We start from the raw sequence: 7,949 nt of genomic DNA on the forward strand, positions 1-7,949 counted from the left end.
GGAATAACTGGGAGTAATGAGATTAAATTGAACAAAGGAAAACCACTGAAGGTTGAACATCAGGAAAATATCCTGGCCGTGTCTATCAGACCATGGACTAATTTCCCATGGGAATTGGTGGAAACTCCATCTCTTGAGTCATTTACAATTAAACCAGATAAATCACTAAAAAACAGAGGGCTGGGAACAATCCAGTTGGAATTGGAAGGCGATGAACTAGATGGTTTCAAAAGATGGTTTTAGCCTCAGTTTCTCTTATTCTGAAATTAAATAACACGCCTGCTCACTCAGGACTGACAAGCCTGCAGCTGCACTGCGTCCTCCTCATTATGGTCAGGTTGAAATGCTAATGTCACTCTAAGTGACCATTTTTCTGTGTTGTGGTAATGTTACGGCTCAAGCCTGCTAGGGTAACCAGAGGAGTCCCCCACGGGCCCTCCTCCTCGCCATATCACAGACCTGGCTGGGACTGTCATAGGGTTTTTCTGCCAAAAACGATGCTTTGTTTTAGACTGGTTTCTCATTATTTCCTCTACCACGTACCCTGTTGGGCTGAGCTCCCCTAGATGGCAGAGCTGAAGCAATATAAAATGCAAAATGCTTTATGCAGCCTTGCTGTAACAGGGACAGCCATAGACAGCCACTAATTTTTTGAGACCTACTTGCTAGAAACAGCTTCTGTTGTCATGGTTCACTGTTTGCTGCATGGGAGAGACGGTCCAACTCCACGTGCAGTTATGCAGTTAGGATTTGGCCCTAAAAGGGTATTGTTTCCCATAAACGATTCAAGTTTTCAGTTCTCAAAAACAGCAGGCCGAGAAACCGGTTCATTTATGGTTGTGTCTTTCACAAAGCCCCGTGGTCCAGCTACAATGACTTTTCAAAAAAAATCAGTTGTGCAGATGCTTAGTTGGAAAAGCAATGAACTTGATGAGGCAAGTTCAGAGATTCTACAAGTGACCTTCTTGTCCATTTACACTTTTCAAGACTTCTGTTAGACAAAACTACGGGTCAGCCTATTAGCAGTGTTAGTCCACACAGTTTCTCTTTCTGTCCACACACAGATGTTTTTCCAACTAATTGAATTCTACTGCAATGCATTTTTTGAGGGTTGAAGTGCTGAAGAAAGCTGAACCCAAACTGGGTCACATTTTGAGGATTTCTTCTGAAATTACACACATAGCTTTCTTTAAGGATCTGATAAAAATTACTTGACTTCTGTAATATCCAGAACTTTCTTCAATTTGTACAGTTTGCAGAAAAGGACAGTAGGTCAGGGGCTTTTTTTGTTGGTGTTTCTTTTTGTTGGTGTTTGTTGTTTCCTTTTCAGCTGAGCAGCTCCACGTGGTGTGTTGCATTTCTCCGCTGGCAAAAGACTTTATTTTTTAAAAAATATTGTTGGATTAGCATGAGATGCCTGAGAGCTCCCCATATTACAGTGAGAAACAAGGTAAACAAACTGATAGTGGCTGTGGTAGATATGTAGAGGTAAAACAGAAATTACTTGGGAAGCAAGAAGATTGATCTGAATTATTTCAAAATTTGCCTTTTCTTACATATCTGAGCATGTAAGTGTAGGTAACATAGTCCAAATCAAGAGTCGTGAGTAGAGCATAACAAAAAACCAACTAATTTTATCTGTGTTGGTAAGTCATTAGTTCAGAATCAGGCTAACCTTCCTCGCTCTGAATTTGTATAGCTTTACAGTTTATTCTTGAAGAATTTTCTTCTTATATGATGGTTATTCTGCTTACACCCAGTCTTGTACCGATCATTCCTTGTTACTCCTTCTGTTACACTTCCCGTTATTTTAACCTCTTTCTTGCTAAGAGTGTTACCGTTTCTAATTTCTGACTCATCTTTGATTGTCTACAGCTCATTTCACATTTACCTTACCTATTTTGTCAGCCTTTGCTTCCTCCAATCTTTATAATTACCATATATCTTTTTTGGTTTTCCACAGCACAGCTTCACAGTATCAAATACTCATGTTGCAAAATTTCCCCTCGTATAAAGATCAACAATAAGTTAGCTGGAAGTCATCCGTATTTCATTATGTTTGGCACTGAGAAGTGCAGCTTTTAAAGAGCCTCCACCCTACAGCTGCATCTCATCATTGATCCATTTAAATGCACTAATCTAGCCAAAAAGCAAATGTTTCCCATTACAACCTGTCTCTAAGTGACATCTATGTGCTAGTTTAGGAATAGATCTTCATAATAGAACTACTTTGGAGGTAAACCAGGAAAAGATATTCTTCTGGTTCTGTGCTAAACACTTGCATGCTTTTAGCCTGAAATAAGTATGGAGCCATGTGCTTCCATTCAGTTATATAGCGGGTAAAATAAACATTGTGAGCATTGCTCACTGAATACAAATTCTGTAATTATGGGTTACGTGTATGATCAGTTCAGTGACTCGACATTGGCTCCTACATTTGTAGGGATGTCTCCACAGAAAAGGAAAATCATGAAAAACTCTGAAGTTCACAACGAACACAGGGGCAATATCTAAGATGCTACTAATATCCCAAAGGCCCTTGGAGCTTTGTCATGGTGATCATACCACTGCAGCTTCGTGAAGGGAGTAATGAGGCCTGACCTGCCCACAGGCTAATACAAGAGTGTGTGAGGTGGCTTTTTGTTTTGTTTGACTTCATTGACATAGTCATACTACTGGAAATCCTGCTAATCAAGATGAAGTGCCTTTAAAAAGAAAAAGTGGGGTTTGCAAGTCCTGTGACACAGAAGCATTTTGATGTCAACCTCACAGAAAGGTGAAAAGGAGGTATCTTGCAATTGAGAAGGAAAATACACAATATATTCAATACCATATTCATTATTTCATACATGCGTATGTTGAAATAATGATCAATATCCAGTATGGATTATCTTTCAGTCCTCATGCTGCCTTTGCACTTTTCAGCTGTCGGTGGGATGCGGGACTCTCCCTCAGCACTGCTCCATTCCAACAGCTGTCACAGGAGAGCCAGAGGGTTGTATAACAAGAGAGTGGGTAGCTGTAATTTTGGTACCCAGGAACTCGTGGGAGCCTGTTTCTTGACACCAAAGACAAGTAGATAAATGAGAACGTGGAGGTACACAGGCTTTGGAGCACTTTGCAAGAGCTGCTACCAAGCAATCCACAGGGGCCGTACCCAGCTACTTAGGCGTTCTGGCACTTTTTGAAATACTATGGTTTCTCCTGAAGGCCTTTCTCACTGCCAAATGCTTTTTGCATGTGTTGGATGGGTCCCTGAATCATAGTTTCTGCAGTGCTGATGCTCACAAAACTAAGCCTATTTTTGATCACACTGGCATCTCCTTTCCAAAACTTCTTTTCTAATCCACAACTGCAGCCAACAGCACCTTTGACCCCTGGCATGCCTTCCCATACACTCAACCTTAAGGTAGACATACCATTAAAGCCCTGAGCTGTATTTGCTTTCTGAATTAACATCCCAGCTGTGATAAATGTGGCAGTTCTTGGATAACAGTTATTGTTTCATGCTGTTTGCTGGCAGCATCAGGAGAATAGTGGCAGTGGTCTCAGTTCAAGTCACACACCGAAGGCTGCCTTCATAGCCACAAGGGCTGAAAAATAACCTGCTGTAGGGAGGCTTTGGTTCTCAGTCCCAGTTCCATGCAGTGGACACATCCCCAACTACTATCTTGTTCAGCAGTGAACAAGACAAGGATTTAATCACTCCATACTACCAAACAGAGAATATCTGTACCGAAAATCGTTCTACCGTGCTGACACACAGAACAGATCCCCAGTGAACAAAGAACCCCAACCCTTGTGACAGTGTGTACTGTGTGTGAAAAGACAAGATTCGAATTCAGCTTTAATGCACTTGGCACATAGTATATGATGCTTAACTTTTCAACTCAAGAGAGGTCAATTATATCATGTCTCAATATTTTACTTTTCTCTGGACTTACACACAAGTCTGTTGTGAAACAGACCTAATAATGATTTCTTACGGTAGTGGACACCACTGCTCAATTCTTCATTACTATTAAATGGACCCAATTTCTGTGTCAATAAAAATGACATGTGCTAGGCATATCGTTTCCAGGGTCACAACCATTCCTGGTATATTCTGCAACAGACAGACAGACTGCTAAGTTTTATAACAAGGTAAATGAAAGTAAAATGAAAATCAATATTTTCTTTTACAGAAGCTTTTAAAACACAAGTCCTGGTGCCTTGCTCAGAGTAAAAAAATCCTTCCTTACTAAAGGCAAGCCTGCAGCAATACAGATCCTGCAGCACAATCACACTGTTGCTCTCACCCCACAAAATGGCATGTCAATATATAAAGTGATAAGCCAAAGAAATTTGGAAATAACTAATTAACATAATTGAAATGTCTCAGTTAATATACTTGGTTAACAGCAATGCTACCAGGAGAAAATTCCCCCTACACACTTGGATGAAAGCCTTACTGTTAACTCATGTCATATTTATTTCTTAAAATAGAAATAATTAATACTTGTATATGTGCGGTTATATAAAGCAGAATTGCACAGCTGTCCCCTGCTAGTCATCAAAGGGATGCTGTTTTATATACAGGAATAAAGTGTTACTTTTATTGTATTTCTCACAATACGAGGGTGGGCAAAAAGGAAATGGGCTAATAATATGTCATTACAGTTACAGTAGTCTGGGCTCTCCCAGAAGTCAGCGGAGAGAAAGAAGAGCCCTAAGAAGTTGATGCAAGCTGTCTTCAATAGTGGCATGAACATGTCTGCTCAGCTGCTGTATCTCTTCATTGATTATTGAGAGAGCCTAGCTGATTAGCTCCGATCAAATGACTAATTCATAGATGGGTAAAATCAGGTGTCATGAATACTATCCGCAGTGTTTAGCGCACTCGGAGAGCACAAGGCAGGCAGAAAATTTCCCTTGCCTCAGGATGTTAGGGGATTGTGTTATTAGTCTCCCTGTTTGCCCTGAAAGACAGCCCTATTGCAGCCAGATTTGTAAGGATTTGCTTGCACCTGGAGTTTGTGGCAGTGGCCATGCTGGAACACCTTTATCCACAACTAGAGCCCCTCGTTCTTGTCTTTACAGCAGCTAAACTGAAGGTGAATAAGACATTCAGATTTTTGAAAGACCGTACCCAGCATACACTTTGCTAATCCATTAACGTTTTCAATATTTCAGCAGTGCTCCTGCTCTGCATTGGAACCAAAAGCAAGCCTTTTCATTAAAAGCCAGCAGAAGAGAGGGAGTATGAGATCCATTTAATTAAAACATTTCCAGCCAATACACTAAGGAACGTTTAGATTCTGCATGTATCTTATGCATAGTCAATGGAAATTGCATGAGCAGAGGCTGAAAAGGCTTGGAGGAAGCCAATGTAAAATGAGCAAAGACTAAAATAGTCTAGACTGTAGATTACAAGAATAAGGCTCTGGCATATATCTGAAAAGAACCGAAATAGTCAGCTACTAAGTGGACCGGCTGTCTGTTAAAGAGTGGCAGGTGAGCCCTGACACAGTTTAGAGCAGCCTGCCAGCTTGCTCTGCGCGGAATGACATGTCTGACAGTAATAACGTGTTCCAGCAGCGTTTCTGCAGAGGATGCTGCAGGGAGCAGTACTGTGGGCAAGCACAATCCCCTCACCCAGAAGTGCCTGTTTCCCTATAGCTGCTGTATCCTCCGGCTGGGTCCATTGTTTCTATACCCTCTTTCAATGCAGAGTAGCATAGAAGTTGAGGCACTATTTCATTAGTGCATCAGTCTGTGAAATAACTATTTGGCTATATGTGTAGCTAAAGTAGACAGCTGTTTGAGGTAGCTGTCTTCGAGGGACACTAACACGAACCACCCTTTCCCAGTGATCCAAGCAGTGTGTGTCACTCCCTGCCCTCGTCTTTGTTCTTGTAAGAGCAATACTGTCATGACCAAGAAGAGGGTAATCCTCCAAGCTGGAGTCAGAAAAAAATCTTGCAGGAGGAAAAGCCAAAAGATGACTGCTGCAGTGTCTCCACTCCCCTTAGCTAAAGCAGTTCGCTGACTATTGGAAGGGGACTTGAGCTCTGCACAGCTGTTATTTACCTCTGTTTTGAAATGCAGAAAGTTGCAGTAATCTGTTTATTTTTCTTTAACTCTTTTGTGCTTCAGAAGTATCACACAGTTCAAAAAGCGGTATGACTAAATTTTAAGAAAATCATTGTGCTGGCAATGTTTTAACAACTGTTTCTTTGTAAAAGAAAAGCAATAAATAAGGGAAAGAAGATTAAATAAACATAGAAGCTATCAATGGCAGGAAAAATATCTAAGCGAATAGAGAAGTTTGACAGATGGTGACGGGTGAAAATCTTTGCTTTTTCTCTGGCTTTCATCAAGATTTCTCTGAAACTTAAGGATGCCTCCAAAAGAGGAGCTTGACACATCACAAATGGAATGGAACCTGTCGCTCCTACAGCTGGTCCTACAGGTCTGGGAATAAGAAAAGCAAACAGGAACATGGCATATCAAGGAGAAGGGGCTTCCCGTTAGATTTCTCTTTTGTACTAATCAGGTCCAGTTATTAAGGCTAATTACCTTTATAGAAGCTGATTAATACTTGTGGCACTCACCTCAGGCAGTTGTATAGTCCTGAAATCTAATAGTCCCCACCTGATTAAAAGGGAAGACCACTCTCACTGTATCAAAAAGATTAAGTCCTGTCCTTAGACTTTGAGGAAAATGCTTTGCACTACTGTGCTCAGAGTTTGTTTTGTATTTTGCTTAGGGCTTAAGGACTGCCTTGAGAATTAAATAAACTTGGACTCTTTCCCCTTGCCTCCCTTGTAATGCTTTGGTCTAATCCTGCAAATGACCTTTGTGTGGACATATTTTGCATCCACATGGAGCCATTTGGAGTCTAGTGCATGTGAAACAGCACAATACTGCAGCGAAGAGTTCAAGTGTATCTAATGAGTTAAAATATTTGGCTGCTGCTTTCTTCTGGGAAAGCAGTTCTGAAATGAACATCTGAGGGTGTCTCAGCAGAAGACTGGGCCGAAAATATTCTGTAAACGTGGCTTTGTTCCTTAGCTCATACTTTCATTTTGACTTCTCCCAGCATTATGTTATTGCTAATGAGATTTCTGGATTGATTTTTGTCTAGATTTGCAACTTTAAGTCCATTGCCAAACAGGGACAAACTGGTGGAGGGTGCTAACAATTAATTTAATCACACTAGAAACATGTTATATTCAATGCTTTCTTTAGTCAGTTCAAAAGCATGTTTCTTCTGTATATACTACAGTTTGCATAGGCAGTCAACATAGCATGTTTACAGAAAATTAATGAGCATTTCTGTTCATTAGTTGCAATAATTTACGTGGCTGGGTTTCTGTGTTTGGTGGTGTGTTTTTCTGTATAGGCAGATGAGCTACTTGGAACCTGAACTTAAACCTAGGTGTCCCCAGTTCCTACAGTTGTCTCTGTTTGTCCGTAGAATTAGAGCAGAATCACTCTTCTGACATTTGGCATTTTGCATCTTTCAAAGGGTTTGTAAAACAATGAAAGAGAATGAATCCAATATTTTCTTCTCCTTGAAAGCAGCATCCATAGACAACCCTTTCTCTGGAAGTAGGATGCAGCTTGCTGGGGAATTTATAATACTTCTTCTAGAAACATACGATGACAGTTTAGCTCCATTAAAATACCAAACATATTCCTAATAGATCCTTTTCTGGAAAATTCATACCATACAGACATAAATACAATCTAGTTTGCCTCACAGATTTTTTTTATTTTTTTTGGGGGGTGGGGGTCATGCTTTCCTGGATACTCTCTCCCCATGTTTTGTCTCACTTTAAAGTCAGAGCAGGAGGATGAATGGTGGGAAAGCCGGGGTGGGGGTGGGGCAGAGAAAAAACCAACAGTGTTAAACAGTATTAATATCACTTTCAGAGCCTAGTCCCCATAAATAGTAATCAGCTTAC

This window comes from Falco punctatus, assembly GCF_963210335.1.
Source record: "Falco punctatus genome assembly, chromosome: 4".
NCBI lineage: Eukaryota > Metazoa > Chordata > Aves > Falconiformes > Falconidae > Falco > Falco punctatus.